Here is a 9,360-nt window from a genome sequence, read left to right as displayed (position 1 = left end):
AGACATGTGATTTTCTCCTATTCCGGGCTGATCGGGTCTCTGGTGACCCGATCACCCGGAAAATAGGGATGCTCGGACCTGTGAGTGACAGGCCCCGGCATCCTGCAGGGTAGGAAGGAGGTCGCAATGCTGCGATCTGCTCCTATTCCCTGCCATTGGTCAGAACTGATTCTGACCAATGGCAGAGCAGGACGGTGGGTTGCCATGGAAACCCCCCGTTCTGCCCACCCCTGGATGTCAGGCAGAACGGGGGAGAACATGGAGGCCGGGTACCTGGAGGAGAAGACTCATGGGGACCGGCGATCATCGCAGACATCCAGCGGAGATGCCGACTCAGTTAAGGAATCAATGGTGGGGGGGGGGGGGGGGTAAGTGAAAGTGAAAGTAATGTGATCTTTACTGTGGCAACCACTAAGAAGGCCGGACTGCAACTCCCAGCATGCCCAGACAGCCAAAGGCTGTCTGGACATGCTGGGAGTTGTAGTTTTGCAACATCTGGAGGGTCACGGTTTGGGGACCACTGTTACAGTGGTGCCCAAACGGTAGCCCTCCAGATGTTGTCAAACTACAACTTTCAGCATGCCCAGACTGCCCAGGCATGCTGGGAGTTGTAGTTCTGTAACATCTGTCCCTTCAGATTTTGCAATTTTCATGACATGTTTGAAAATTGCTGCTCTACTTTGAAGCCCACTAATTTTTTTCAAAAAGTAAAAATATGTCCATTTTATGACGCCAACATAAAGTAGACATATTGTATTTGTGAATAAGAATAAAATTTATTGGGAATATCCATTTTCCTTACAAGCAGAGAGCTTCAAAGTTAGAAAAATGCTAAATTTTCAAAATTTTCATGAAATTTTGGCATTTTTCACCAAAAAAAGGATGCACGTAACGACAAAAATTTACCAGCAAAATAAAGTAGAATATGTCAAGAAAAACAATCTCAGAATCAGAATATTCGGTAAAAGCGTTTTAGAGATATTAATTCTTAAAGTGACGGTGGTCAGATGTGCAAAAAACGATCTGGTCCTACAGTGAAAATTGGCCTGGTCCTTAAGGGGTTAAAGGCAGAAACAGGCATAAGAAAAGTTTCAGATCAGTACAGAAGTACCACATAAACAAAACATAACGAGACATATATACTGTACATGAATTGGTCACCCCACCCAACCTAGAGAAAAATGAACCCACCACGTATGAGATACATCCTTGAATTCCAATCAATATAAGGACAGACAATGTCTCATATTAGGACAATGAGGGGATGAAATACGTGGATGTTCACGAATGGTCGTCAAATTTTCATTCAGCATCATAGAGTTAACCCTATCAATCAACCTTGAAAAAAATAGTTAAGGTTTTTTCCATTGAGAAGCAATATATATCCGGGATGCTAATAGTACGTATTGTGACAATTCGGGGTACTGTTGTTGCTCTGCCCAGCGCCACTGCCCATGTGTCAGTCCCTTGCTTCACCCGGAAGTCAGGGGTAGCGAGGCTTCAATAGCTGCACACTCACACCATGATGCGCTTGCCTGCCCCAAATCATTCCCTAATTAGGATAGCATGTCGTGTGATAAAAGCCTCGAGGGCGATAATAGATTTACCCTATAAAACGGAGCAAGTTAGCCGTATACCTCCACTGGAAAGAGATTGTTTCTAGGCCAGGGGTAAAGAGCAGGTAGTTCAAGAAAGGTAATACTGCAGAAGAGAGAGACTGAAGTGAGAATTTGCGTACGTTTTTTACGTCACAAAAATGATTTTATTGTTAGTGTCACCATATTCTGAGAGTTGTAACTAGAGATGAGCGAACTTACAGTAAATTCGATTAGTCATGAACTTCTCGGCTCGGCAGTTGATAACTTATCCTGCGTAAATTAGTTCAGCCTTCAGGTGCTCCGGTGGGCTGGAAAAGGTGGATACAGTCCTAGGAGAGAGTCTCCTAGGACTGTATCCACCTTTTCCAGCCCACCGGAGCACCTGAAAGCTGAACTAATTTATGTAGGATAATAGTGGTGCTCGCGAATATTCGCAATGCGAATTTTATTCGCGAATATTGCGAATTTGCGAATGTTCGCGAATATAGCACTATATATTCGTAATTAGGAATATTCGTTTTTTTTAGTTTTGTTTTTTTCACAATACACATCACAGTGATCATCCCTCTCTGCTTCCAGCTTGTGTGGTGTAAAGAAGGCTCTAATACTACAGTGTGAGACTGGTGTGCGAATTTTCGCATATGCGAAAATTTGCATATGCTAATTTTTGTATATATGAATTTTCGCATATGCTAATTTTTGTATATGCTAATTTTCACATACGTCAATTTTCGCATATGCGAAAATAAAACGAGAATATTACGAATATTCGCGAATATAATATTCGTTCATATTTTCGCGAATATTCGCGAATTCGAATATGGCCTATGCCGCTCAACACTACAGGATAAGTCATCAACTGCCGAGCTGAGAAGTTCGTGACGAATCGAATTTACTGTAAGTTCGCTCATCTCTAGTTGTAACTCTAGTTTTTTTTAACCAATGTAGCTGTGGGAGGGCTTGTTTTTTGCGGGGTAAGTCGCTGTTTTATACTATTATGGGATATGTCTGACATTTTGATGACATTTTATTATATTTTTAATGAGGCAGGATTACCATAAAGCAATCATTTTAGCAGGTTTATTCTTAAAAAAATGTAAGTAAATGTTGGTGTTCAGCGTGCAGTACATATGACACAGTTATTCTATTCTGCAGGTTGGTTACGATTATGGTGGTACCTCATTTATTGACTTTATTTGATGGTATATTATTTTTACAGTATAAAAACTTTTTTTTTACTCAAAAATCATGTTTGTGCATCCCTATTTTCTAAAAGACCGTCATTTGTATTTTTGTTATTTTGTACCAACAATGTTGTGTGAAAGTGAATTTTTTTCTTGGGTGAGTTTAATGTTTTTAGTGGAACCATTTTGGGGTACATGTGACATTCATGTTTGCATTTTTTTTAATTTCAGTCGACATTAAAATAAATAAGTAAATTTGGAAAGTTTTTTATTATCATTTTTAACTGTGTTTATCATGAGGGTTAAATAATGTGATAGTTTTACTGCTTGAGACACAGCAACACATACATGTACCGTATACACTCGAGTATAAGCCGAGTTTTTCAGCACGATTTTTCGTGCTGAAAACACCCCCCTCGGCTTATACTCGAGTGAACTCTCCGCCCTCAGTGGTCTTCAACCTGCGGACCTCCAGAGGTTTCAAAACTACAACTCCCAGCAAGCCTGGGCAGCCATCAGTTGTCCGGGCTTGCTGGGAGTTGTAGTTTTGAAATCTCTGGAGGTCCGCAGGTTGAAGACCACTGTGGCCTTCTACATCATCCAGCCCCCCCCCCCCTCTCACCCCCTTTAGTTTTGTACTCACACCCGCTCGGCGGGATGTTAGGGTGCGCTTGTCCGGTGCTGCAGGACTGTCCGGTGGGGAGGTCGTCCGGTGGGATAGTGGTTCCGGGCTGCCATCTTCACCGGGGGGCCTCTTCTCCGCGCTTCGGGCCCGGCCCCGGAATAGTCACGTTGCCTTGACGACGACGCAGAGGTACGTTCATTACCAACGACCCTCTGCGTCATCGTCAAGGCAACGCCTCTATTCCGGGCCCGAAGCGCGGAGAAGAGGCCCCCGGGTGAAGATGGCAGCCCGGAACCACTATCCCACCGGACGACCTCCCCACCGGACAGTCCTGCAGCACCGGACCAGCGCACCCTAACATCCCACCGAGCAGAGGTGAGTACAGAACTAAAGGGGGTGAGAGGGGGGGGGGGCTGGATGATGTCGAAGGCCGCAGTGGTCTTCAACCTGCGGACCTCCAGAGGTTTCAAAACTACAACTCCCAGCTGACCTCCCCGGACAGCCAATGTTGTAGTTTTGAAACATCTGGAGGTCCGTAGGTTGGAGACCACTGTATCAGACATTGACAAGCGGAGATTATGATGACAAGGGGATGATGACAAGGGGATGATGAAGGGGAGTGTGGGATGATGACAGGGGGATGATGAAGGGGGGTGGGGATGATGAAGGGGGGTGGGGATGATGACAAGGGGATGATGACAAGGGGATGATAAAGGGGGTGTGGGATGATGACAAGGGGATAATGAAGGGGGGTGTGGGATGATGACAGGCGGTGATGATGAAGGGGGGATGATGATAGGGTGATGATGATGAGGGTGTTAATAGGGGTCTGGATGATGACAGGGGGGATGATGTATTTCCCACCCTAGGCTTATACTCGAGTCAATAACTTTTCCTGGGATTTTGGGGTGAAATTAGGGGCCTCGGCTTATATTCGGGTCGGCTTATACTCGAGTATATTCGGTATATATAATTTTCTAAAACAATTCATAATGGGAAAGAGGGATTGTGAATATATTTTTTAATATATTTATTGTTTATTTGACATTTCTTTATTTGTAAATTTTTTTGATTTATTTTGACTTTTTTTTTATTACTGTACTACTAGGGAACTTGACATGTATAATATATTGCAGTACAGGCGGTGGGTGCCAGGCAATATGTGGCAGCCGACTCCTGCTGCCGATGATACTCAGCACAGCTGTGGCGCCAGGTAGTGTACTTTTATTCAACCTGTTATTTACCAATGGGTACTATCCGTCTACCTGTAATCATGTACAGTATCTTCCATAAGTGAGTCCATACAGAATATATATTTATATATAGTATCTCCTATAAGTGAGTCCACCCCTCACATTTTTGTAAATCTTTTCATACGACAATCCTGTAGAAATGGCCCCTCTGCTCCAATGTAAAGTAGTGAGTACTAGGCCTGCATAACAGTGTGTAATGTTGTGTTCCCTCAAAATAACTCAACACAGACATTAATGTCTAAACCTTGGCAACAAAAATGCATAAATATCCATATTGGGCCCAATTAGCCATTTTTCATCTCCATTGTCATGTGACTCAATATTGTTACAAGGTCTTATGGGGAGAAGGTGTATTAAATTTGGTGTTATTGCTCTCACATTCTCTACACTCCTACCATGTATTGCTGCCATCAGGCTGTTGTGTTCCTGTCTTCCCCCAGAAAAACTAGGGGCCGAATTTTTAGAGGACATAGAGGACAAAAAATATTGTTTGTGGGGGTATGATGCACAAGGACCCCATAGACCTAGATTAGGACCCAAGTAGTCATATTGTTGCCTCGGCAACCATACACCCCATGGCGTATAGTTGCATCTCTCTCTTCAACAATCTTTGCAGAACTGGTACGAGACCAACACTGGACTAACTCTAAAAAATCAGCTAGATCTTCTGAATAGGAGCAAAAACCTTCCAAATTTTCACCAGCAGGGTAATATATGGACATTCCTAACTAACCATAGAGCCCCTCTGTGAAGTTCATGTGTCCTAACACTGATACTTGTTCATACTAGTTGGCTGTTTGGTCAATACTTGGGTTGGTGTCCAGGTGGATACCTGAAGGATTTTGATTCCCCCTAAGCATTATTAAAGGGGGGGGGGGGGTGCATTAATTACAGACCCTTGCAGGTGCCTTTTGGTGCAGAGGGGAAGGAAAGGACACTCTTTTCGGCAAAGGTTTTGAGATAGATAGCATCCTTGTGCACCTTTTTGAGTGACACGTCTGCACGTTTTTATTGGTATGTGACATCATCTTAAAAGAGAACATTGAATGTTCATAAAAAACAGCGGCAAACACAGTTCAATATGCAGGAAATTTTTTTATTTCGCTTTTTTTTATATTTTAAGATGATTAGAAGGAAATGGAGAAAACACGGTAACAATCAACAAAATCTGTGAAAAGATGATTAATAGAAGTCTCATAAAATCAATAAAATCGTCATGTGATCCATTTCTTCGGTGTCGGACTCATCGGTGTTAGGATCCTGAGTTCCTGTAGAATATAAAGGAGCAGATGTTGGATTATAGAGATAACATGGAGTCCGGAGTCATGTACAAAGCTGAAGCTGATGACAAAGTCACCGGGAACAGATTCAGAATACAGAGATTTCACCTCCGGCTCTATTCACACTGCGCTTCTCCTGTGTGTTTGCTGTAAGTGCCTGGAACGTTCTCGGCACATAGGTTATATATACACATAGACTCCTGTTCACTAGATGGAGACAAAAGAGCGTCCTCCTGACCTCCGGGGCCCGTTGGGTATAAATGGGTATATAACGGTAGGGAATAGTGCAATCTACAGGTCAGACACTTTTTTTTTTTCCCCCAAGGAAGTTGCTTCGGAATGTGTGGGGCTTCGTTTGGACCCCGTGCCTTTACTATGCTCCGTTATTTTTGCTACCCTCTTTTCCTCTGATTGATATCTACTTATTTTTCTTCACATAGAGGGAGATTTATCAAAACCTGTGGAGAGGCAAAGTTGCTGTGTTGTCCATAGCAACCAATCAGATTACTTCTTTTATCTTTCATAGGCCTTGTTAAGAATGCGAGAAGGAATCTGATTGGTTGCAATGGACAACTCAGCAACTTTGCCTCTCCACAGGTTTTGATAAATCTCCTCCATTGTGTTTGCCCTAGTTTATTGTATTAATGGGCACAATACATGGTACTCAGACATTTAGAGGAGGTGTGTCTATATAAGAGGGTGAAGTGACCATCTTTATTGTTCTGTCCTTTGTATAGGTTGTCCAGAGAGTGATTGGTCCTCTCATTTTGTAGGTAGACTCCTCATGTAGGTAGGCTCTTTGTGTAGGTAGGCTCTTAATGTAGGTTGGCTCTTTATGTAGATTGGCTCTTTATGGGCTTTTTAAAGGAAATATGCAGCGAACAAAACCTATCCCTGTTACGTTACGCGCTACGGTCACACATGCTGGCTGTGAGCACATGATCCCCTTACCTTCTGCTGCCGACGGGGCTGGGACTAGCCCGCATACGAGCCCCAGTCCGTCACTCTCCGGGTGTTTCTCCTGCCTCTGCCTCTCTGCTCCGGTGCACGTGTCCCTGTCCCCTAGGGCACGCACGCACCAGAGATTTAAGATTTAAAGGGCCAGTGCGCTTATTAGTGTAATCCCCCTGTGGCTCATTTATAAATTCCTCCAGCCTCCTCAGTTCCCTGCCAGATCTTTGTTGCCTTGTGCCTGAGAAAGCGTTCCTCAGTATTGCCTTGCCATGTATCAGATCTCTTGCTTTGTGATTTGACCTTGCTCCTCTGCCGCCTGCCTACTGAACTCCCGCTGCGCTTTGACTAGGCTACTGTGCTGCCTGCCCTGACTTTCTGCTATTCAGACTATGAGTTGCCTCATCCCTCCTGTGCCTCGCATCTCCTCAGCCGCCTGTGTGGTCGAGCCGTGCCAAGGTTAGCGACCTCAGTGCCGCCTGCTGCAGCAAGTCCATCCCGTTTTGCGGCGGGCTCTGGTGAAAACCAGTGGCACCTTAGACTTCGCTCCCTGGTACGGTCCGAGTCATCTGCCACAGGTCCAGCGGATCCACATCCACCGTGGTTCTTGTCTTCAGAAACGTGAGTGTTACAATCCCCTATCCACATGATAGGGGATAAGTGTCTGAGCGCTGGGAGCCTGACCACTGGGACCCTCCCACGATCTCCTGCTGCAGCTCTCCCATGTAGGAGGCGTGTCGGCCGCAACACGACATTGCAGCTGACACGCCTCCTCCATGTATCTCTATGGGAGAGGTGGGAAATCAGCGTTCGTGCCTCCTCGCCTCTCCCATAGAGCTGTACGGGGAGGGGGCGTGGTGGGGGCATACTGTCGACCTCAGTGAGATCGACGATACGTGCATTATAGGGGATCCCCTGTGGATAGGGGATAAGTTTTGTTCGCTGCAAATGACCTTTAAGTGTTTTTAGATGTGATGTCTGTTGCCCTGATAAACTTTATATTGCTTTTGTATTAGATGGGTTTGCATTGTTTATGGTGCGTTCTCTTTTTTGTTGTGTCAGATATGGTGGAATAAGAGACAAATCATTTATTGTAAGGGTGTTCCTTGGGAAAGCGCACCTTCTGGTCAAAAGGGAAAATTAAGAGACAATAATCTGAATCTACCTCAAAATTCACTGTGTTTTCTGCTATTGGAAAAATCCGCTGTGTGAACACCTCCTGAACACATTAAACTTCTTACAGGAAATAAAGAACAGAGCACTTAATATTCCTTTTAATTACAGCCATAATTTGTATCCAGATGGATGAGTGAATTACTATAGGAGCTTAATTGTATCATTTGTTTTATACTTACCGCAGCCGTGTTTGTTGAAGAAGGCGTCCAAGGAGGTTTCCAAGAAAACCATGACCACTGTGTCCTCCAACATCACTACTGCCTCCTCCAAGGAGACCGCCATTACCGCCTCTGGTCACTAGATTATCCAACACATTTGTCTGTTAATAAAATTTAAGATTTAAATAAAAGATTAAAAAACAAACAAACAAACAAAAAAAAAAACATGTAATGGTCATATGCACACAATTTTTTAGACCATTTTTTGTATTTTTGTAGCCATTGATTATTGCTGTTTTAGGGTTGATTTTGTTATTTTATATCTGTTTTTTTTTTTACCTTGAAGGGGTACTCTGGCCCCAAGACATCTTATCCACGATCGTGGGGGTCCCACCGCTGGGGACCCCCGCAGTCTAGCATGCAGCACCCACTTGTAAGCACTGCAGGAAGTGTTGGAGGCTCTCAGTGTTATGCCTCCCGACCACGGTGATGGAGTATCGTAAAACGCCATTTTACTAGAATTTAAGGCTAAATAACTTTTACTGTGTGCATGTTCTGCTCATCTTTTAAATGACTTCTGAACTACACTATATGGTCAAAAGTATGTGAACCCCTCTTTATTGTGTTCATGTGTTTCAGCCATGTTGAACACACAGCCATGCACTGGTATTAGTCTGTGTGAGTGTTTCCCAACCAACCAAAGGCTGTCCAGGCATGCTGGGAGTTGTAGTTTTGCAACAGAGGATCCCTGGTTGGGAAAAACTTGCCTCTGTTGTACTGAAGAGCTTTTTAATCAGTTGATTTATGGCGTATTTTTTTTTTTTTTGCCATAACCTGTGTCAAAATTGCGCAAAAAAAAAAAAAGAAAATCACTTTTTGCACCATTTTTTGGTGCAGTTGTTAGCTGAAAGTCAATAGGGATTTATGAAACACCAAACCCACTTGGTGTTTTCTTATTCTTTGGAATTTTTTTGCAGTTTTGGGCTTAGTGGCAAATTTTCTAAAATCGCAGCATGTTGAGACCATGGCGTTTTTTTTTTTTTTGGACTAAATCCTGACATTTCTGTCCCATAAAAAAAAACTATGGAACAAAACAAACACCATCATTAATAAAAAAAAAAGGCATGTGTTCCTC

At 43.6% G+C, this 9,360-nt stretch overlaps 1 long non-coding RNA gene across 1 annotated transcript; it reads left to right on the top strand.

Annotated features, from left to right (window-relative positions):
- The first annotated feature begins 242 nt into the window (after positions 1 to 242).
- LOC130281880 (uncharacterized) lies at positions 243 to 8,375 on the top strand. The gene is made up of 3 exons (XR_008846146.1): positions 243 to 336; positions 4,549 to 4,620; positions 8,252 to 8,375. It is a non-coding gene; the product is annotated as an uncharacterized LOC130281880 (long non-coding RNA).
- Positions 8,376 to 9,360: the final 985 nt, after the last annotated feature.

The sequence above is a fragment of the Hyla sarda genome, chromosome 7 (assembly GCF_029499605.1).
Source record: "Hyla sarda isolate aHylSar1 chromosome 7, aHylSar1.hap1, whole genome shotgun sequence".
NCBI lineage: Eukaryota > Metazoa > Chordata > Amphibia > Anura > Hylidae > Hyla > Hyla sarda.
The sequence above is the reverse complement of the archived record's forward strand: the minus strand, read 5'-3'. Positions and strand labels throughout refer to the sequence as shown.